The sequence below is a fragment of the Talpa occidentalis genome, unplaced genomic scaffold (genome assembly GCF_014898055.3).
Source record: "Talpa occidentalis isolate TD23 unplaced genomic scaffold, MPIMG_talOcc4v2.1 talOcc4.13, whole genome shotgun sequence".
In the NCBI taxonomy this organism is placed as follows: Eukaryota; Metazoa; Chordata; class Mammalia; order Eulipotyphla; family Talpidae; genus Talpa; species Talpa occidentalis.
Window position 1 is genome coordinate 19,662,398 of NW_023601322.1, and position 23,356 is coordinate 19,685,753.

Genomic DNA, 23,356 nt, shown 5'->3' on the forward strand with positions numbered 1-23,356 from the left:
GAAGCTGCACCCTGGGAATTCATTTTCAGGAACCATACTTAATCACCAAACTTGCCCAGTCCTCAAAAGGGATCTGTCATCCTGTAACACCCCCCCCCCCAGCCCCCTAGTAGAATAGGCCTGGAAGTTTCAAAGGTATGAGTGCAGGGAGTGGGGGTGTTGGATGGTTGCAAAGTTTAATCTAAAGCCAAGGGTGAGTGGAATCCATTTAAATGCTATCTACAGATGTACCTCCTCGGCCTGGCTTCACCTGGTCTAGAGAGATTGGCATATCAGTGGAAGGCATCAGAGCTATGTTCCTTCAGCAACTTTGAACACTTGGCCATTATTTACTAAGCAACTATTCTGTGCCAGGCATTGCACAGCATATTAATATTTTTTATGGACAATATTCAATGCCCCTTCCTATACCCACTTATCCAAGAGGTGTCATCATTTACTGCTAGGACCTGCTCTGTAATTAACAAAGCACTTTACAGGTCCTCAGTTATTCCTGGCAAAGTTCTACGCAAAGGACAGCTGTGGTTATTCCCATTATTGAGGAGGTAAGCAAGGTAGCATGTAATAGAATGCAAAAGAGAGAAATCCCAACTCAAACTGGCTAAAGCAAAATAGAATATGCATTGGTGATGTATTGCAATGATCCACGGGTGGGGTCAGCTTCAGATATCACTGCAGCCACTCTCAGCAAACTCAGGGCTGGGTGTCTTTGTCTCCTGGCTTTGCTTTCTGTATGACGTGACTTCATTCTCAGGTCTATAAGGGGGCAAGATGGTAGCAGCAGAGTCAGCCTCGCAGCCTCTCCACTTAAGTAGGGAAAAGAAAACATCTCTTGCTGGTTATGAAAGACAAAGCCTTAGGATTGACTCTGATGGAGACTGATTGGTCATCTAAGTCATATGTCCAACCCTGGTCAAGCCAGAGTATGGAACTCACTAATTGGTTTATGCCTGGTCACCTGCTTCATCTTGGAACCAGATATGGAATCCTTCCCATAGCACATGGACCAGAATGGCACCCAGAAACCCACAAAAAGAAATCAGAATTTGTAGCTTTAAAAGGTGGAATGGATTCTGGGAAGCCAAAGCACAAGATTCAACTGGAGAGAAAGCTCTGGTGACAAAGCCAGGCCTGGAAACACAGACCATCCGGAGTCATGTGATCTTTTCCCAAGTCCCACGGGGAACTGGGAAGCGGGTGAAAGAACAAACATAGGCGCTGGAGGAGTCCAGCTTCTCACGTTGACTAGTGTCCCTTTTCTAAGTGGATCTTTCCAGAGCATCCTGGAGAATTGTAACAAAAATATTTCCTGAGACCCTGGAAATATCTGACTAGAAAGACCATGAAGTGAATCCTGGGTCCATGCTCCCCACAGTGACTTGAGCCAGAAAGATGGCCATGTCCCCCGTCATGCTTGAAGCCTGCCCCGTCTGGCTCTGCCTATCAGCATTCAAGACCATGCTCAGAAGACCTTGTCAGCATGGGTCAGTCCCTCTCCTGTTGCCCCTGTACACTTTTTGGTGCCTGAGCCCATAGTAGACTTTGGATTAGCCACTGGTTTATGGGATTTGTTGATTTGTGCCAGCATTTTTTTAATCTCATCTACTAACTTAGCCCAATGAGTAATGATCTTTTTTTTCTTTTCTTTTTTTTTTTTTTTTGTGGGACCCTCGCCAGTGGCCAGGGAACGAACTGGCGCTGCAGAGGCTGCGGGCAGCCTTACAGCCCAGTGCTCAACCACTGCACCACCAGGGGAGGCCCCCAACGAGTAATGATCTTGAGGTGCAAGTTTCTGAATTCTACCAGGAAGTCTCAGATTAAGGCAGGATGATAACCCTGCATTGTACAATCCTTTTGATTGTAAATGAAAAAACCAACTCACACTATCTCAAACTGAAAATTTTATTTATTATAATGATACAGTGTATATCATCAGTGAAAAGCAAGGGAAATGCAGCCAGATCTCATGAAAGATTAGAACCTGAAAAGCCATTGGCAACCAATGATGTCTGTCCATCTTTCTGGACCACATGTCTTCTCATCTCAGCATCTCTCTACACAACCCTTTCCTCTCTGCAGATCGTCTCCCTTGCACTTGGTAGAAGGTAGTCATGCAACATCCATGTTATATGACCAGATTTAGCTGCAGGTAAAGAAAGTGTAGGCTAGTCTAGCTTAATGAGTTGTCCGCCTTTGTCCGATCAGCTATGGTCAATGAGCAGCGTTCCTTAATAAGCAGGGGAGCCCTATGAGTTGAGCGTTTTCAGAAGAGAGTCATCAAGAGCTGGAGAGACATTCCAAACGGAGGCTCCTTCCTATTTGATTTGTGCAATTGCTGAACACAGCTTATAATGGTGGCAGAGGCCATCATGGTAATGGTTACAGCAACAAGGGTGCATTGGTGGCTGATGCAAAGATACTAAGATGAAACTCACTCTTCCTGGGAGGGACTTACAAACCAGTAGAGAAAAATGACTTAGTACCCCACAAAGACTTTGATAACCACCAAAACGCAGATCCCGGGGGACAGACTCATCAAGTTGAATTGATTCAAACTCCACTGGAGATGGGCCAACATGTAGTCATGACTTTCATTAGCATGTTGTGTTTTAGATTTTTGACCTCAGGTGAAAGCATCTTGTCAACTATCCCTTCCCCACTGACTGCCGTCCCTGCTGATTAGAGCTGTATCCTGGCCCCCCAAACAACCTGATATCCAGCCACACCCCTGTGCCCCTCTGCTAGCTCCCTGTCAGGGTTTTCACATCCTGATAGTTATTTTAAAAAAAGGATAAAGTCAGTCCAGAGCCAAGGAAGCAATCTGTGGCTGCCCTAATATCATCAGGAACCCCATTTCCTTGTACTCTAAGTACCCTTCCCAGAAAGTACATTTGCAGTCAGAGAACTTAACATTTCAGAACCTTTACAAAAAGTTACAGCTCAGCTTATGACCTGTCTTTAAGAGATCAGGCCTGTGATTCCTCTCTCTCTCTTTCTCTCTCTCTTTCCTAAAATGCTGCTTGCTTCTTGGTTTTCCAATCATATGCTCCCAATTGGCACTTTATCTTTTTCCCTTTCCTGCTAAAAGAATGTAAACGTGTTTATCTGCCTGAATTCAAAGAAATATCCATAAAAGGGATAGGAGTACAATCATAGGATCTTGGACCCAACACCCCCAATAAAGGTAGAGCTACAGATATTACAGAGCAGTGACAGAAGAAAGAGCAGCTTTGAGGAAGGTTAGGTGATGGCCTGCCTACCTGATTGAAATTTAACTTTCTGGACATTGCTCGGTTCCGCATAAGAGGTAACCAGCTGTTTGTCATCTTGCATGCCACAGGCGTTCCCCATCTGGCTACCCAAGGGGAAGCAAGAGTAGGAGACAGCCATCTGTCTGCAGCCCAAGGACCCTCAGTGAGACCTGACTATGCGTTCATTCCTTCACCCAATAATCAGCTATTGAGACCCCTGGTTGGCCCTGCCCCCCCCCCCCACCCCCCAGCTCTCCCTGCAGCTAACTCTGAGCCAGCTTGCTCTCCTTTGACTACCAGAACCCCAGCTTGAATGAGACAGAAGATCTGTAAGTGGCTGGGCCTGTGCAACCTCTGCTCTGCCTCGATAAAATGGCGGCACTGCTTCTTACCACAGAACTGCCTCAAAATGGCAAAGTGGGACCCCCAAGGACTCCTTGTTTTTCTTCAGATGCAAGAAAGCCTGATTTCTGATGCACAGCATTTTGGAAGTTTGAGGTAATCTCTTAAATGATGGCTGCTACTTGGAGGGGGCTGGGGTTTGTGCACCAAACTTACCTGCCCCAGAGTGAGAAGAATAATCTAGAAATGCCTCACCAGCTTGAAAAGCATGTGAAGCATGGTTGAAAATACAATTACTGCTTCTCAGGCAGGGCAGCTAATGTATGGGCCTGGTTGAATGCTGCTCTCCATCACCTTGACCGCTGTTTCCCCAGAGCTGTATCCAGGTGGAACCATTCTGCTTCGTGTTCCCTCTTTCCTTTCAAAGTGTTCAATTTTAATGAAACAGATATGAGGTCAGGGAACAGAAGTCACTTAAGAAGTAACTGCATATGCAAACCGCTGTGTAACTCACTGCAATTGAAAATGCAGTAAAACCTTGATTAAGTGCACCCCAAGTAACCAGAACTCTCAATTAAGTAGGATTTATTTCTTAGAATTCTTCTTTGGGGGGCCATATGATAAGGGGGCAAATCTCATCTCAGGGATTTTTTTTTTAATTTCTTCCAAGGTCTGCCTAGACTTAATCTCCCTTCTACCTAGAATTCCTTTCCTCTTTCACCTCCATTTAAAAGCCTATGTGATGAAAACTAACATTCAGAGGATGACCCCAAAATGTATGGTGTGTTCAGTGTCCTCATTCAACCTGAGGCCAAGAAAGGTGGAGTGACTTGTCCTGAGACACAAAGCTGGTGATTGTGAATCAAAGCCTCTTACATAAATCAAATGCTACAACTTTGTCAATCTACTGCCCCCAGCATGAGCTGCTTGATCTAGTAGTCACCAAAATGTCTGCACATAAACTAGAAAACATGATGGAAACACCTGAGAGGGGTCAGCCAGGTGATGCCATCATTATCCAGGCAGTAGTGACCTCCCTGCCCTTTGGCCTCACAGCATCGGACTTTGGACAACAGAGGGACAGTAGCCAAAATGGAGGGCGGGGCCTCTTAAAATGAACCATAATTTGAACTTGGGTTGTAATAAATAAGAAGTCTATTCAACTAAAAAAGTCTGAAAAATTAAGAAGCCGGGTGCAGCCTGGTATTACCTCCTAGCAAAGACTTGGTATTTGTCACCTCCCCTTCTGGAGGCCCTGCTCAGAACAGCAGTCACATCTGTAGCACAATAGTAAGGCACCAAGAAGACAGGATCTCCCCACTGTCACTTTTCTATCATCAGCTAGTGTCTTAAATTCCCCCTTCTGAGTCATTCTCTGGGGAGTTTGGGATTTTAGGAGGCCGGGCTAGTCCGCTTTCCAATGCACTTCTTCCCTGATCTGCTCTGCATCCTAGACACCAACCTGCCACCTACACTGACCAGGCTCCCTTGCCAGTGGGTTTCTGACAAAGTTTGGTCAGTGGGAGACCCTCCCTCAGGGCAGGAGGAAGGAAGAAGTCAGGTATCTGCCCCCTACCTCCCCCTCTCTAAATCAGGTGGCATCTCCACAGTCTCTGAGAAATACTCTTTGCAGCTCCAGCCTCCCCAGGTAGCCCCGCTAGGATTCAGCACTGGAGTTGGTGCTCAGTTAATACCATCTCCTGTCCAGGTGCTCTACCAGCTTCCTGCTCTTGTTATTCATGAGTTTCTTTGCGAGTCCACATTAAATTCTCTTGGCTAAATTCCCTATTTCTGAGTGATCTCTGGCCGTTAAGAGAGCCCTGTATTAAAATGCAAAACCCATACAGCATTCATTTGAAACCATTTGTATTTCATGGACCTCCCCCAGTGATCAAAATTTTCACTCCATCTACCTTTATCTACTTGATCAGAGCCTGAAGTAAATAGTCAACCCTAAAAAGCCATTGGAAACCAAAGGTATATGAATACCTTAAATATTTTAACTTAGAGCATATAAATGTATCTTTCTTTCCCATTCATTTGAGGTCAGTTAAAGGCCTTTTTTTGCCTAAGGGTCTGGTGGCTGAGCTTCTCCACCTTTCTTCTTGCATACAACCATCCCCACAAATAAGGGGTCTTCTGAGTTTTCTACAATGGGTTTATTGAAGTGGAGTAAGAACTTTGATACATGCAAAGTATGCTTGAATGCAACATCCTTCGGGGTTTCTGGTCTGCTTTCCAATATTTCATTATCTCATTTATACCAAAATCAACAGCATTTCTTTTCAATAACTCACCTTTGATTCTATCAATTTCATTTGCATGAAACCTTCAGCTTCCTTTCTTTTTATCCTATTTCATCAGTTTACATTATATTTAATTAAATTGTGAAATAACAAGCGCCACTGGCATAAACAGGCTTGGGCACAGCAAGGCTGCTCCTTGCAAGGCATGCATCTCAGCAGATGGGCGCACGTCTGAGCTCACCAGAGAGAGAAGCTTGGCAGCACTGGGACTCCGAGTATAGAAGGTGTCCAGAGTTCCATAGATTGCAGCGGGGATGCAGAGTGTGGATTAACTCAGTGAGTCTGGGAAGTGGAGGCCCCACTTGGATATCTGGACCCACGATGGAGAAACAGGCCCTGTCGGCTGATTTGAGGGTTGATTCCCTCATTGTGGGTGATCATTGCATTCATGATTCTGGGAATGGCTTCTGCTGCTGAGAATTGATTGACTGGCATCCACACCCTTTTTGCCTGCCAGGGTTCTTCTCCTCTCCCAGGCCTTGTCTCTCCCTGGCTTGACCCACTACTGGAGATGTGGGGGGCAAAGGGAGGCACCAGCCTGTGTTCACACTCAGGGCACAGGACTCTGTCACATGGATAAATGGTGGCCATTGAGTGGCCCCTAAGTTATCACTGGGCACTGATCCATTGGCATTGGTTCAGAGGAGACCTCACAGAGACAGCACAGCACAGCACACAGAAAAATACCAGGATCTTGTTTGGAAGATAAGAACTTGTAGGGGCAGGAAGACCACAGTGCAGGTTTTCTGATCCAGCAGACCGGGTAAAGGAGGAGTCAGAGTCCTCAGTGGTTTTGCAGGTCTTTATTGGGATTACCAGGTACATGGCAGGCAGGGGTGCTGGGGGCTGGGTAGGCTGGCAGTCCTCCCAGCCCCCAGCAGGTCTTCACTCTGGGCTCTCTGGCCTTCTCTCGGCTTCTACTTTTCTTGCTTCTCTCTCGGCTTCTGTTCATTCTTGGCTTCTCCTGGCGTCCCCGTGACGCCGCCCTTATAAGCACAGTCTTAGCCCAGGTGAATCCCATCTACCTATGCCCACACCCTACTCCTGGTGCCCGCCGTCAGGCGTGCATTCAGGACCACAAGGATCCATTATCTATCCTGATGGCGGGAGGGCAGAAAAGCCTGACATTTTTCCTTACCCTACAGAACTCTAGCCTGGCTAGACCCCCCTGGTCTCTTTGTGATCTAGAGTGAGTCACTCCCTCAGGGTTCAGGCTGCTTCCGAAACACCTGGGAAGTGAAGGAGTTGGACCTGGTGGTGCTAAGGTTTCCTGCAGCTTCCCCATCTCATGTGTTACTGGGCTCTAATGAATGACTCCCCCAAGTGTTTGCAGTCTAGAGAGTCAATAGCCACATAGTTAACTGTAACTCTCCAGCCCTTGAAATGTGGCCATGCCAAAGACTGGGGTGATGTAAATTGCCTAATTGCCAAAACTTACTACCAACAAACAAACAGACAAAACAATGTCATATATCTCAGGATTGATACATCTAAAAACAATCTTATCTTGGATACATTAGATTAAAATATATTAAAATTAATTTTGCCTGGGTCATCTTACTGCTGCATGTGACTACCAGACCATTTTAAATTGCATTTGTGTCTGGCAGTATATTTCTATTGCAAAACACAGCTGCAGAGAGAAGCTGCACAGAGAAATATGGGGCACCCAGAGCCCTACCTACTGTGGGAGCTCAGAGAGCAAAGAGCATGATGGTGGGAGTCATCCAACAAGATACAGAGATAAGGTGGGTCCGCCTGATTCTCATAACAGAGAGGTGAGGGTGACTGACTGGGGTAAGCAAGCCTGAAACCCCCACCCTGCAGCTGAGTGGCCTGGCGGGCAGCCTTTCTGGAAGTGAAGGCTTTGGAAGGGGACTAGAGGCCTCTTACTGAGCATGCTCCGCCCGGCAGGGGCTTCAGGACTGCAGCAACTGAGAGACAACCTCATTCATTCCTGCTCATCTGTAAGTTCAGTTCAGCATATTCTCCTGGGGACCAAGATCGTTCAGGAAAGTTCAGAATTACTCCTAGAATTCAGTAAGTGTTCCTTGCAAACAACTTTTAGCATCTTGAGCAAAAGCTCTCTTCGATAGTTGGGTTTTCTAAATCCTGTTATGAGTGAGACCATCTGGTATTTTTCTTTTTCTTTCTGGCTTATTTCGCTGAGCATGATCCCTTCCAGCGCCATCCATGTTGCTGCAAATGGCATGAGTTTATCGTTTTTGATTGCTGAGTAATATTCCATTGTGTATATATACCACCAGGAAAAAGACTAATTATAATAAAGAAAAAATCAAAATCAACAAGCAACTATAAACCAGAGATACATGAGGGGGGAGAAGAGGAGGGATTAGGGTCACAATAAGGAGGGTACAATTGTATGGGGAATATAACCAAAATGAAAATGCTTACATTGTGCAAAAATGAAAAATGATGTAAGAATTATATAAAATAAAATATATTAAACATAAAAAAAATTTAAAAAAACTCACTTCGATAAAGATTCGAACCCCCAGAATGGGCCAGGTAGCCAAACACCAAAGAGAAAGCCCCCCAGCCAGCTGGTGGCGTTCCTGCCATCCAGAGTATGTTTGGCTCCCCTTCCCAAGCACCCATGATTCATATGCCAGCACAGAGTGACAGAAGGAGGGGACATGGAGCAGCCTAGTGTATGCTACTGCCTTGCCTTTCCCTTTTATGACCTGAGAAAATCCGGGGGCACATAGGAAAAAGCACATGCTGTCTCTGGATGTGGGTGTGCTCTCGTCATTTTCCATGCTTATGTCCCACCCCATGGGAGCTTTCCCGAATGCCGGCTGCTGGCCAAGAGTGGAAAGGGCTTGGGGCTGCCCACTTCACTGCAGTGCAATGTTTACTGGCCACCCTCCTACCGCCTGCATCCAGCTCTGAATCAAGGGCCCACCCTGGCCCGCCGTGGCATGGCAGAGAAGACTGCTCACCTGTCAGAATTCGGGACAGGGTCTCTCTACATGGCTGTACACTGGACACACTTAGGAAGCTAAACTGCACACAGGACTGGCTCCACCCCAGAGATGAACTAGGCAGGAGTAGTTGCTCTCCATTCTGTTGTGTCAGTTGCTCTCCTTCCTGGAAAGCAAATTTAAAAAAAAAAAAAACTTCCCAGGATAGAGAGCAATGGTTCAGGTTTAGGGCAAAACTTCATCCCCCTGTCTACCAGCAGCATAGGTGTCACCCAGAAGCTGATTGGAAATGCAGCCTCTTAGGCCGCCTTGCCCAGGCCTCTTGAACCAGAATGCCCAAGGGTCAGAGAACATGGGGCCTCCTGAGAAGCGCTGCTCTGGGACATCAGCATCTCCCAAGCAGTCGGGAAATGAAAGCACCAGCGTTCCTCTTTCTGCATCTGACTCTTTGGTCTGGGCAGCAGGCAGGAGTCCTCCTTAACCAGCAACCCAGACAAGTCCAATTAATTGGAATGATGGGTTTGGGACTTCAGTCTTTTCAAAGCACTTACTTTTTCTCCTCCTGTGATTAGGAGGTGGCGAGCTCCCCACCACCAGGCAAATTGTATTTTCAACCCATCACTCTTTATCCAAATATCTTCAATGCCTCTCCATTGCCTATCAAATTGAGGTCAAATTCCTTAGGCTGGTATTGAAGAAGCTCCATAATTTGACCCCTTGATTCTTCGAATCTCTATCGAAGAAAGATAGTTTCTTTCTGTCAAGCATCATACTAACCAAAATGAGACCTGAGCACATCTTCTGTAGTCCATTTCTTTGTTCCTTTGTTTATAAAGGTTTTTTTTTTTTTTTGAAGGACCATGTGCCCAGCCCCTTCCCTGCCTAAAACTTGTCCATCCTTAATGGTTGTCCATCCTTCAACACTGAGTTCCTCTGCCCGCCCAACCTCAGAGCAGTGGGTCTCTCCTCCAAGCTCCTGTAGAGAAAACATAAGAGAGCGCCTCTCAGTGGGTAGAATCCAGGGCCACTGGAGCCTTGCTTGCTTTTCTGCACCTGTGTTCTTGCTCCTCTTGGTCTGTGAGACTGCAGGAAGGCACAGGCCAAATCTCTATGCTTTCACTGCCCCCACTTCTCTCTGCTGAACCTATTTAACTCCGTAGCTTATGCGTGGTCCAAGGTTTCGTGTGATTGAAGGTGGATGTTCAGAGTAAAACCTTGAGGAAGAGGATGTTAATGCTGGTGACCACACAATTATTTTTCTACATGTTTATGTAAATTTGCTGTTCTGAGTCTTTCTGAAAGACCGGTAAAAAAATGGTAGTTTTAAAGAATAGAAAGGGAAAAAATCTAGTATGAGGAGGACGAGGACAGGAGGCATAGGCCCTTCATCCAGAGCTCAGTGAGTGCTCCGTGCCTACCACGTGGGAACAGCAATGAGAAAAAGGAAAGCCTTGTGCAGGTGGGGCAAAGTGAATGCCAGGTTAAGGAATTGTGATCCCATGCCACAGGTGAATTGAGTACTGGTACTAATACTAGGTATACTAATGACCTGTCAAAGGTGATAGAGCAAGAAAAAGACATGATTCAAGTTCTCTAAGATGAATCAACCAGCAATGTTCAAAAAAGGCTAGTGCAGAGAGAAAGCACAGCCCTGGGGAGCCAGAGGCAAGTCCAATCGCTCAGCTGACCTCTGGCTGAGATCAGGGCAGCAGCAGGCAATCTTGGAGAAGGAGCCAGAGGCCCTCAGAGGCCTCCAGTGATGCCAGAATCACTGAACCTTCCCCCAGACACAAGCCAGGCCCCTGGTCAAGGGAGGGAGGGGTCTCTGAAGACCACAGACATCCATCAGGCATCCCAGAATCAGTCCATGACCACCATTCTTCCCAGTGACCTAAAAGTCCAGCTCTGCATAGTTAGCACTCAGCTTCTCCCTGAAAAGATTTACTATTAGATTCTCCTGCTAGCTAATGTCTATTTCATACTTCCTGCCAGCCAGGCACTGTTCTAAGTACTCACATCACCCAGCCCTTTAATCCTCACAACAATTTCTAGGATGTAGGCATTGTTCTTACTCTCCCCATTTGGCAGATGAGAGAAAAATGAGGCACAGAGAGGTCAAGTCATCTGCTAAGAGTCACAGCCAAGAAGGAGCAGAGCAGGAATCCAAACCCCGGTCCAGGGATTATGTTCTTATGTGTTCTACCCCTTGTCAGCTTGGTTTGTTCAGTGAGTACAAATCCATGATAAGATTAGCAGTTGCCAAACTTCCTTGGTGAGGAAAATTCTTTTTTTTTTTTTTTTTAATAGAGGCATGCTTTATTTATTTATTTATTTATTTGTTTGTTTTCTTGTTTATACAAGCACTGGGTACAGTCAGAAGCGCGGGACAGTGAGAGAATTCACCAGAGCCAGAGCAGGGAGCAGAGCAGGCAGAAGGACCGAAGGACACTGCTGAGGGGAGCAGCGGGCGGCAGGAGAGGTCTGCGCGCCATGTGGGGCCCTCCTCCGGTTGCTGGGGAGCAGCTGGGGAACGAACCGGCGCCACAGAGGCCGCGGGCAGCTTCGCAACCCAGCGCTCAACCGCTGCGCCACCAGGGAGGCCCGGTGAGGAAAATTCTATTGGGAGAAATGTGATGGCTCCCTAGGGTGTGTATCACAAGACATGCTTGGGGGAAAAATGGGTTCCTTCGCTCTCTTATCCTCCTCATTTTTGTCTCTTCCTCCATGCCTGTTCTCAGGAAAGGGCCAGGGGTCTAGACTGCAGCCTCTTGAAAACAAAGACTATGTCTTCTTCCCTTTCCCTGCCCCCTAATTCCCAGCAGAGACCCTGACACAAGGTAGGCCTTGAGTTCAGCTGGGTTGATTTGAATAAACTCATTCATTCTAAGATGTAAATGACTGATAAGATTTTAATGACTCAAGTCCAGGTTTGGCTGCCCCAAAGAAATGAAGGTCTGATTGTGGAGTGAGGGGCATAGCCAGTCAGGGAGGCTTGGGAGACAGTAGGAAGGGGGTTAGGCATCCAGATGCTATACCCTGTTCAGCAGCCCTCACCTCTGACTCTGCCTTGCCAGCTGCTGCAGACGATAGACTTCTCAGGTCCTGATGCCCGAGAGTCCACACACAATGTGGAGCCCACCCATGTGCTGAGGCCTTTGTCCTGGCCTCGGAAGTTCATGGTTTTGACCATGCAAGGTCTGATTCTGCATAAGCCTGGGGCTGAGGGGAAATGTTGGTGGGAACTGAGCAATTCCTGGTTCTCAGCTGACTGTAGTTAGTCTCCAGGTATCTGCTAAACACCCCAGTGGAGGGCAAGTGTGATGCCCCCCATGAACCAGCTCAGAGGGGCCCGGGAAGGGAGGCCAGCTGGGACCCTGACAGCATCTTGCCACCTCTCCTAGGGGGTAACCTAAGGCCAAACTGGGGTAGCATCTAATATGACAAGGCAGTATAAAGTAGAACACAGGTCAACCAGCAGAGGTCACCATGCCCAGCAGGGAGGGGACAACACTCATTTGGCAGGACTCCTGCTTGCCCTCTGACCCCTGCTCCCAGATGCCAACTCCCTTCCTCAGCCTTCTGAAAGCTGAGCCTGAGCTGGACTTAGGCCTGCCCCCAACTCCTGTCACAAGCCTCCTTGACTGCTCTGGGGAGGGGCACACACCCCCTTCTGACCTCCCCCATGCCAGACTTGAGCACAGAGAGACATCCTCCCTGGGTAATGGGCCAGGAACCTGGATGTAGAGCAGACCTCTTGTCCACAGAAGCTTCTGTAGCTCTCGGGTGGCAACCTTCCACCATCCGCTGGCAGGAAGGAGTAGGGGATGAAGCTGTCCCTGCAGCCACCTCCCAGTGGATACCTGGGCTGTGTTTAAAGGTCTGCTTCGGCCAAGAGGATGTGGGTTAGGGCACATCTGGCTCTCCAGCCGAGGACACTGAAGGCCTCCCTTTCTTTAAGACAAAAGGAAAACTAAGTTCCTGACGGGCTGCTCAAATGCGGTTCTTTATAACTTCATAATCAAAAGGAACAATGGGATTTCCTTACACAGGTAGCGTTTACAATCAGGGGAATTTCTTCTGCTTCATCTTTTCAAAGCTCTGAAATGTGTCTTGCTGTTCACTTGGGCCATCGAGCGGTTACAGCATATCGTGTTACTGAGAAGCATTTCATTAAAATAGGGATTCCCACATCCTGGCAAGTGGCCCATGGAAACCGGGATCTGTGGCGGATGGGAAGCCACACTGTGTGCAGCAGGTGCCTGTCCTCTCGGATCCTGGTGTGCCCTTGGGAGGGGAGAAAACTCAGTTCTCTGGAGCTCAAGGGGCAGGAGAAAGGAGTTAGGATAGGACAGGGGACACTGAGAAGGAAAGAAAGCTGATCTGAGACCAAAGTACTTCTAGAATTTTTGTTTGGCATCAGAAACAGCTCCAGGGTAGATGCTCTGGAGGGCAGTATTTTCAAGCTGTAGATGGTAACCTATTATTGTGGGTCATTTGTTCAATCTAGTGAGTGACAATCCACCAGCTTAAAAAATAAAGGCAAGACTAGAAAATATCTATTTAATTTTTATGTTGTTAAAGTGACTGTTGTTCAGTCGAACTTCTTTTAGTTTCACACTCAGACTGGTCTGGCCTCCCAATACTTATATTTTCTTTTAAAGAAAATTGAGGTTCATGGGGCCTCCCTGGTGGCGCAAGGGATTGAGCACAGTGCTGTGAAGCTGTCCATAGCCTCTGCAGCGCGAGTTCGATCCCCAGCCTGAGAGAAACCCACATGGTGCAGCAGACCTCTCCCGACTCACCCGCTGCTCCCCTCAGCAGTGTATTTCAGTCAATCTGCCTGTTCTGTTCCCCGCTCTGTCTCTGGTGAGTCCTCCCATCTCCCACACCTCTGGCCTGTACCCCAGCTCTTGCATGCATAAATAAATAAATCTTTAAAAAGGGAAAAAAAGAAAATTGAGGTTCATGTTGGTAAATTGACCTGTCCAAGGCCACCAACTCATGAAATCTGAATGTGGGTCATGGAGTTGATTTTCAAGCCAGATCTCCCCTGCTTGTCTTTTATGTGTGGGCAGCAGGAAGTGTACGTATGTCTCTGCATTAGCAAACTGCATTAGACCCTAAGTGAGTCACTGAGCCTCTTTTCTCATTCTTGAAATGGGTCCACACTGTACCCCACCCCGGCCCCCAGCAGGGTGATGGAGAGGAGAGTGAGATTACGTAAAATCTGTGCCCAGCGTGTGGAAGGGATGCACATGTATTATTTTCCTTTATTTTCTTCTCCTTTACAAGTATCTAGTCATGAAGCACAGCTCTCCTCAGCAATACCTCACCTCAAGTAGACATTCCTGTGGGAAGGTGAGGATTCTCAACCAGATCCCCCATCAGTTTGACCTGTCCCCCAGGGGATCCCCCTCCCCGTCCCCTCTTTTAGGTATTGAGCACTTTCTCTGATTTTCTTTCAGGGTCCTCACCACTTTTAACTTTATGGTTGTGCATAAAGAACCTATTATGGCAGCTACTACATTTTCAATTCCTTCATTTATATTTTAAGCTTCTGTATCCTCATCAACGAAACTAGGAAACTAGTCACCTACCTCACAAACTGTTGTGGAAATTAAATCAGGTTATGGGAGTAAGTACCTCACAAAGTACCTGTGACACAGGAGCCACTTAAGTGGGGTCCTGTCTCCTTGCCCCCTTCTTGAGGACAGCATGTCTGCCTTTCCTGCTTGAAGCACCTAGCCAGGGCCCTGCCTGCATCTGTTGCATAGAAGGAACTCAGTGGGCATTTGCTGAATCTGCCTGAACCTATCTTGGGGAGGAAGGGGTTAAGGGAGGGAAGGGTCAGGATGCAAACATTCCTTTTTAGCACCTATTTCTAGTGCCAGGCGCTGTCTTAGGTGCTTGGAGATGGATTATGTGTTCTGTCTGCAGAGGACAGCTGGGGTCTCTGGAGAGGCTTGGAGCCTCTTCAGTTAGTGTTTCCGATTTCTGCAGGTGCTAGGGGATTAGCTGATGGTGCAGGTGGGGCTGTTCTAGGCACCCCTGTTTGACCTGAACACCCTCCCATTCAGATGCAGAGAAGAGGAAACTGACTCTGGGAATGAGCAGGAAGGATTCTTCTGTCCCTCGCCCACTGGACGCAGGTGTATACTCCTTGCAGATTAAGACCTCAGATCCCATGGGTGGTAGCAGTAGGATTAATAAATTAACCTGGAGTGTGTAACTATCACTGACTGGTAATCAGGGTCACGGTCGGGGGAGAGCACTCTTGGTTCCCTGAAATGCCAGCCACCAAACAGGTCCCTGGTACTCCAGCTTCCTCTCTGGGCACACTGTTGCTGAGTCTTTCTTGCTTCATTCTTGCCTCCAGGCTAGAAGCTCTTTCACTTCACCTCCTCACCCCAGACAAGAATGCAAGGAACTGAAACTAAAACCAGGGATCCCTCTTATGTCCCCCATCACCCATAGAACAAGGTGGGCATTTGGGAGGGGAGAGAATGGCTGCAAAAGGAAGTGTGTTGAGCTGTTGAGCTGTGCAACCTCCACAGCACACACACCGATGAAGGTCAAATATGTGTTAGGATGATACCTTAGCCCTCCTGGGGCGGGAGAAGCAGTGCTGGAAACACCTACACGGGAGAGTCCTGTTTACCAGGAAAATGGAAAACACACCTCTTTTCTCTCCCTGGACTTTGACCCACCTCCTTCTTCTCTGGGCACTTTGATAGATGACCTATTTTGATGCTGGCAAAGATGTAAGTCTAATTAACTAGAGGGGACAAAAGGTCAAGGAAAATTTGAGAAGTGAAAAAAAAAAGGAGCCAGTATGTTAATAACTAAGTGAACCAACATGGAAACACCCCTGACTTGGGAAGGACTGTAGACAGCAGGGCGCCGAGGTTTCCAGCCCTTTGAGGAATTGAGTGTCCCCCACAGTGGCATCTTCCTCTCTATTTCCAGGCTGCAGAGCTCAGAGATCTTCTGCTAAAAATGCTTTGATTCTATATTCGATGCTGGCTGTAGAAAGCATCTTTGAGAGTAAGCCCTGATTCCCCTCTACATTCCATCACTGGAAAGTTTGCAGGGGCTTGGAACACAGTGACTCTGTCCCAGCACCAGTCTGGGTTTAATTCATCTACGATATCATGGAAACCCTCTGTTTACACAAGGATGTCACTGAGCCAGCCTCTGTGCATCGTTATCCTCATGGGGGTCTGCTGTCCTCTCTTTGGGGGATTCCCTTGGTGCTCGGTGGTACTTATCCATTCATATGACAGACACTCACTGAACCCTACTCTATGCCAGACCCGCTGCTAGAGGCCTAGAGGGTCACCAAACTTGGGGAGGGATTAAGAAATAAAGGGGGGGGGAGTCTATACTCTAGAAAGCTCACATTCCAAAAGGTAGTGTCACCTGCCCCTGGCTGCAAGCCAATCCAGAGGCGACAGAGGCAAGGAGAAGGGCCTTTACCCTAAGGAGCTTTTACTTCCACTGGGACAGTGGAAGGATCATGAGCTAGGATGGAGGCCCCGAGCAGAGCAGCAGCGTGGCAGGGGCTGAACCGCACCTCCCCACCCCAAGCAGCAGGACAGCCTGGCCAGTGGGCCAGCAGGCGGGGAAGCCGGGTGGGGACCAGCTGGCCAACCACAGCCAGACTTAGCCCTGCAAAGAGGGAACTGCAAGGTCTTGTTGGGGGGTGGAGAGGGGAGGAGAGGAAGAGGTGAGAGGGGAGGAGAGACCTTCTTTCAGTTCAAATTCAGGGCTTCTTTGAATTCTTTGGCCCCTTACAGCAACCTGCGGGGAGCTTGTCTGTACCTGCCCGAAACACCTCTCCTGTCCCAGCCCCAAGGACTCTCCTGCTCCCATTGTTTCCCGCACCCCACACGCCAGCCCAGCATAAAGATAACCAGTCCTGGCCCCACTGCTGCGGGCCTCCCTGCCTGGCTGAGTCAGGCCGGTGGCTGGCAGCCGGGACCCTGCTCAGCTCGGCCGCTTACATATGCGGCGTATTTGCCAAACCAGGGGCCCTTTTATGTCTCTGCCACCTAAATTAGGGTGGGTTATTTTTTTCTGAATTAAAAAAAAAAAATGGTACCTTTCTCTCCCTGTGGTGTGCAGATTATTATAGTGTCTGCTTGCCGCAAGGGGACAAGAAAGAAAGTGAACTCGGACAAGTCCAGTTTAATTGCGATGTACAGCTGCCCTGGGTCTCCCGTCCACTCTGGGCAGTTCTGAGCCAAACCAGTTTTCCATGGCCAGACTGGGCCTGGTTTCCACAGCGTTTCCTGTCAGGAAGCTGCCCCGCCCAGTATGTGCTGTTAAATAGGATCCTTTTCATTCCTTTTCCTCTTATAAACTTCCCTTTCAGGTCATCCTGAAGCGAGAATGGATGTGTGACTGGGCAGGGGGAAGGGGACCTAAGGCTCCCTTTCCAGAAGGGAGGTGGCTGTGGCTGGAAGGCCAGGAGGGTGCTGGCCAGGTCACACTCCTGGGTGCCCAGCCCCAGGACAGAGCAAGAGCGGCTTCCTCCTCTACCAGAGGGTGCCAGCTGCTCATGAACAAAAAAGACTCCTGGGCATCCCCTCGACTCTCTTCTCACCCCCCAGGAGGCTCACGCAGTGGGGTTTAAGGAGTTATGGGAAGAGTACCCCATCCTAAAAATACCTCCCCCCTCCCCCCCCCATCCTGAAAATATATCCGCCTCAGACTTCCCTCAGAGAATGCAATTCTACCTTCCCATTTCAGTCTTAGCTTGGTTGCTTGCCACAAGCACCCTGGTTGGGCGCGGGGGGTGGGGGGTAGGTAGGAGCAGCCTTAAGGTTTACCATGGAATATTACTCAGCATTCAAAAAAGATAAACATATGCAATTTGCAGCAACATGGATGGCGCTGGAAGGGATCATGCTCAGCGAAATAAGCCAGAAAGAAAAAGAAAAATACCGGATGGTCTCACTCATAGCAGGAATCTAGAAAACTTAAATAAGGGACCAGGAAAAAGAATAACTATAAGAAAGAAAATATCAAAATCAACAAACAACTATGAACCAGAGACACTCTATGGGGGGTGGGGGGCGGGGAAAGGAGGAATTGGGGTCAAAATAAGGGGGTTGCCATTGTATGGGGAATATAAAAAAAATTAAAATTAAAAAAAAAAGGTTTCATCTGCTCACCCCTGCATCTAGCCATTGAGTCCTGGGAAGCTGGCAGCTGCTGGCAGGAACGGGTTAGGGGAAGGCTGCTGGAAAGGTGAGCCAATGTTGGGCCCCAGTGGCAACCTGACCAACAAGGAAACAATTGCCGAGGTCCTGGTGGGAGAAGGGGGAAGAGAGGACGTCAGCAGAGGTCATTCTTCTGTGGAAAAATATACATTATGTGAAATTCACCATTGAAGTGTTTCATTTGGTGACATTAAGCACATTCTGTTGTTGTACAACCATCTCCAGAACGTTTTCATCATTCCAAACTGAAATAGCATACCCATTAAATAAGAGCTCCCGCGCTCTAGCAATCACACTTCTACTTTCTGTCTCTATGAATGTGACTATTCTAAGTCTCTCATTTAAGTGGAATTTGATAATTGTCCTTCTGTGGCTGATTTGTTTCACTTATTAGCATAATGTTTGACTTATTTCACTTATTAGCATAATGTTTTCAAGGTTTTTCGTGATATAACATGGACCAGAACCTCATTCCTTTTTTAAGGCTGAATAGTATTCCATCATATGGATAGACCACATTTTATTCATCCTGTCACCTGTTAGTGGATTTTTGAATTGTTTCTACCTCTTGGCTACTATGCATAATTCTGCTATGAAGATGAGTGTGCAAATATCTGTGTGAGTATTTGCTTTCAGTCTTTGGGGTATATATATCCAGAAGTGGAATTGTGGGCCATCTGGCAAGTCTATGCTTAAATTTTTGAGGAACAGCAGTATTGATTCCATAGCAATCACAGCATTTTACATCCCATCCAGAAATTCACAGGCCTTCCAATTTCTCCAGATACTCGCCAGCTCTTGTTATTTTGTTTTACTGAGAGTAGCCACCGTAATGTGTGCAAGGTAGTAGCTCATTGTGGTTTTGATTTGCATCTCCCCACTGATTAGTGATGTTGAGCATCTTTTCACATGCTTATTGGGCACTCGTGTCTTTGAAGAAATATCCACTCAATCCTTTGCCCATTTTTGAGTTGGGTTGTTTGTGGTTTTTTGTTGCTGTATCATCTGTTCTTCTTTACTCAAAATTGCAAATAATTAGGAATCTAAAGTTTAATCTAAACTACTCATAGAATCTAGAGTCACCATTTATGTTCATAAGGAGCCCTGGAGGCTCTCTAATCTGCTAAACAGTACATGTAGTGCTTCTGTGTAAAGGTCTTACATTTGAAATATCCAAAAAGCCAACGCCCTGATTAAAGTTTCATTCATGTATCAGGCATATATTAAATGTCTACTGTGCATCAGACTCTGTGCTGTAGGCAAAGGAATATGACATGATCCTGCCCTTAAGGACCTTAGACCCTACCGGGGGAAATCGTGCCCACATTTTCTGAACCAGAAATCTTGATGTATAATCTAACGGGAACTTTTGGTGAACTAGGCTGGGCTCTGAGACAGGCTGGGGAGGAGAGAACAGCTAGGAAAAGGGTCAGCTCAGAAACATCAGGAAAGAGGATGGTGGGGGTGGAGGTTGTATCTCTGGTTTTCTCTCTTCCCGAAGCTACTGTGTCCATCCCATCCCCCAGTCCACACAGATCCCTGTTTCCCTTCACGGCTGCTCTGGGCTTCTAGTCTGGCATAAAATTTTAAGGGAGCAATGGGATGTATGCACCCAATGCACCTAATGCAAAGTATGACTTGTGGGGGAGGGGGAACCTGACCTTTCTGGTGTTGTTCAGGGTGCTGGATTTCCTTTCTCCTGAATGCTGCGTGGGAGAAGGTATGGCCCCCGTGCTGAGGTGGGGCAGGTTCTTGCCAGCTTTGTTGGGGCTCTTGGCTGGCCTCCACTGCGGGGGGAGGGGGTTTCCTCCTTCCCTTCTTCCTGCTGCCTCTGGATCTCAGCCAGCTAGGTAGCACCAACCCTTTTTTCCAGATGACAGCATCTGGTGTAGGTATCTTTGTGGCGTCCCAGCTGGAGACCAGTCCTAGTCTGCAACCAGGGGTTGGTGTGCAATGCCCTGCTGGGGCTAACCCTGGAACCATGAAGGCAGGAGCAGACTCATGACCTTCCAGGATGACATGGCCTAAAAGTATTGTTTCCCTTTCATGAGACTGGAATCCATTGCAGACCTTGGCTGACTGCTCCAGGCCCAGCAATGTTGAACGCATCATACATGTTTAACATGTATTTGTTGAGTGGGTGAAGGAGTGAGTACCTATCTGCCTCACATGGGTGCCCCCTTGAAATCTCACAGACCTGGGTTTGACTCCTGACCCTGTCACACAGGAGCATTGATGCCTCAGATTGCTCACTTACTTCATCTCTGTGGGCCTTAGTCATTTCACCTGGGAAGCGGGGTAGTGACTCCTGGAGCCTCACCAGACACCACGCAACAAGCGTGCCTGGTATATCTCTCCCCTTTCCTGCCCACCTAGAATGTCCTGCCTCCCCTGAAGTAATTTCCCAACCATGAACCCCCTCAGGTCTCCGCTGTAATCTATCAGCTAGGTTCAAATGCTGCCTTTCATTCTTGCTTTTTGCAGGGATCGTGAACAGGCCTTTCTGCTGCACTCACAGGGCCGGGGCCAGGGGGCAGGGGCTTACAGTCTGGTGGTTATGAGCATAGCCCTGGAATTGGGAGGAATAGGGTGCAAGACGATGTACAGACAGCTTGAAGTCTTCTTCCTGATAATAGAACCCCCCAAATCACGGCAGACAGAGTGGTAAGAGTCAAGCAGCTGACTTGTTGCTGGGCCCCCGTGACCACACAGCGGTGATCCCTTCTGAATGAGCTCTCACGGCTCCTACTGTGCGCTGGCCCTGGAGGGACCCTAGAGGTGGCCCGCGCTCTGGCTGCCCACAGCCTGGGGGAACATGGGAGGAAAGCAGGTGAACTAACAGGAAGAGCTCATGGCAGGCCTTGCAGTGACAGGAAAGAGAAGTGGTGGAGGAACTTTCCAAGGGCGGAGGTGTAAGTTGGACCCTGGGAAATGGCTGGGAACTGAGATGACAAGGAAGGGAAGGAGTTTTCCAGATGGTAGCAGAGGAGAATTGGGAAAAGGGAGAGGCGTGCCACCCACAAAAACACCTGGGCAGGGGTGAGCCCAGTGGTGATGAAACAATGCATTCATTTATTCAATCAGTGGAGCAACAAAAATGTATGAGCACCTCTCTAGGCCATGCCCTGCACCAAGACTGGCACACAAAGCTGAGTGGGACTCTGTGTGTGCCCTCCAGGTGCATAGGCAGCCTACTTGGCAGGTGCCACGTCCCCTGGTGGAGGAGAGCCAAGAGTCAAGCTCTCCATGGTAGCTGTGCCACCTAACAGGAAACAAAACTTGGTCCACAGAATGGTAGATTGTCTGCCAAGAGGACCCTGAGATGTGGTCCATGCCCAGAGCTCTCCACCGTTAGAGAGCAGGTGACCTGTGTCCTGGAGAGATGCCAGGTGCCCACCCCAAATGTTCTGATTCATAGGCCCTGGGAGGATCCCAGGAATGTGCAGTTTTAATAAGTTCCAAAGTGACTCAACCATGGTTCTCAGACTTGGCTGCACACAGCGAGACAGACCCTGGAGAATTTAAGATACTGATGCCCCATCCCCATCCCTAGAGAATCTGATTCAACTGGTCTGGGCTTGGGATCCAGACACAGTGGTTTTTAACAGCTCCCATGGTGATTCTGACATGAAGCGTGGGTTCAGACCCACAGGACTCAAGTTTGAGGACTGCTAATTTCACCCAACCTCTTTGCATTAGTCAGGGCTCTTCAGAAAAACAGAGCCAATGTGTGTGTGTGTGTGTGTGTGTGTGTGTGTGTGTGTGTGTGTGTGTGGAGAGAGAGAGAGAGAGAAAGAAAGAGAGAGAGAGAAAGAGAGAGATTTAAGTAAATGGCTTTTATGATTATGGGGGTTGGGGACTCTAATAGCCGAAAGTTTTTAGTCCTGCGACTAAAAACCCAGGAAGACTTGATGTTTTAACTCAACTTGGACGGTAGTTAGAAGAAAGAATTCCCTCTGGCTCTGGTGATCTCCACCTTTTTTCCCTTAGAGCTTTCAATTGATTAGGTGAGGCTCTCACACAGTATGGGGGGTGGGCATCTGCTTTACTCACAATCTGCTGATATCAATGTTAATCACATCTAAAGAAAATACCTTCACATTAGTGCAGATTAGTATTTGACCATTCAAAGTTCATAGCTGCAAATTAAGAAACAGGAACCACTGCTGGCTGCCACTCCCTTAAGATTCAAAGTCTGGCATCAACTGGCTAAGTCTGAGTTGTATGCTCATGAACCTACTGTCCTGGGGTGGGAGTAGAAAGAGCCCCCTCTTCTCTGGGGAAGAATGCTCCTGCTTCCCACAAGGCCTTCATCATGGAGAGCCTCTCCCAAACCCAAAGGTCATATCAGATCTTGGCAGTTGAAATCTTTGACCAGGGAGTCCTTTTCGTGGGTTGGGAGAATGCTTAATAACACCCCCAAGGAGGCAATAATATGAGAAACTGTAGACTTTGCTGCTTGGGACTAGGCTGTCCCCTGACAGTTTCCTCCAGAGGTGATACTCCTGTTCTTGCCCTCCTTTGAGAGAGAACTCGCTGCTTCAGCCCCCTGACTCTCCCTCTTCACGTCCCCTCCCTGAATGGCTAGTGGCATGGAGAGCAGGTTCAGTGTCCTCAGTGCAGACTCCCTGGATCTTCCATTGACACACTAAGTTGACTTGATGAGCTGACATGTCCTACTCTAGGGCTCATCCAGCAATCCTTGAAAGCTCAGGAGCAGGATAAAAATGGTCCCACCAGCAGAGAGTCTTGTTCAAATCTCCTCCGGTGGAAATTTCCAGGGTAGGAATGGCAAGCCAGGTGCATAATGTGGGGCTGATAGGAAGATAGGTACATTGGGGTGGGTAGAGCATAGTGAGGTACCCTCCAATTACCCATCCCAGCAGCCACCCACATGTGGAGCCAACCCTGCTTCTGTTTCCCAGTGGATTGGGGCCACCTCCTCATCCTTCATGGCCATATTGCTCAAATTTCCAAGATAATTATCCAACCTTGTGTTGACATTGACTCGGAAAGACCTACTTAAGAGGACTGGATTGCCAGAGATAAATATCACTATTGTCACCGTCCTTATTAATGAACATTTAAAAAATTGCCACATATAAGAGACCATAAAAGTTCTGGGTTGAGTGGGAAAAATATTGGGCATGACTTCTACTATGGAGGCTCTTGTTTTTCCATCCTGTAGAAATTCAGCCAGGTTGTCCCCACAACCCCACTAAATATATCTTGCCCAGTGGACATTTGCTGGAACCTGGACCACAGCTGGCCATGACATTCAGCCATTG

At 48.0% G+C, this 23,356-nt stretch overlaps 1 protein-coding gene and 1 long non-coding RNA gene across 5 annotated transcripts in view; one reads left to right on the forward strand and one right to left on the reverse strand.

Annotated features, from left to right (window-relative positions):
• Positions 1 to 23,356, forward strand: part of ZBTB7C (zinc finger and BTB domain containing 7C) — a 332,722-nt gene that overhangs the window by 249,800 nt on the left and 59,566 nt on the right. The window lies entirely within an intron of this gene.
• Positions 9,715 to 20,227, reverse strand: LOC119243060 (uncharacterized). The gene is made up of 3 exons (XR_005124624.2): positions 19,730 to 20,227; positions 18,021 to 18,155; positions 9,715 to 9,820 (listed from the first exon to the last, which is right to left on the reverse strand). It is a non-coding gene; the product is annotated as an uncharacterized LOC119243060 (long non-coding RNA).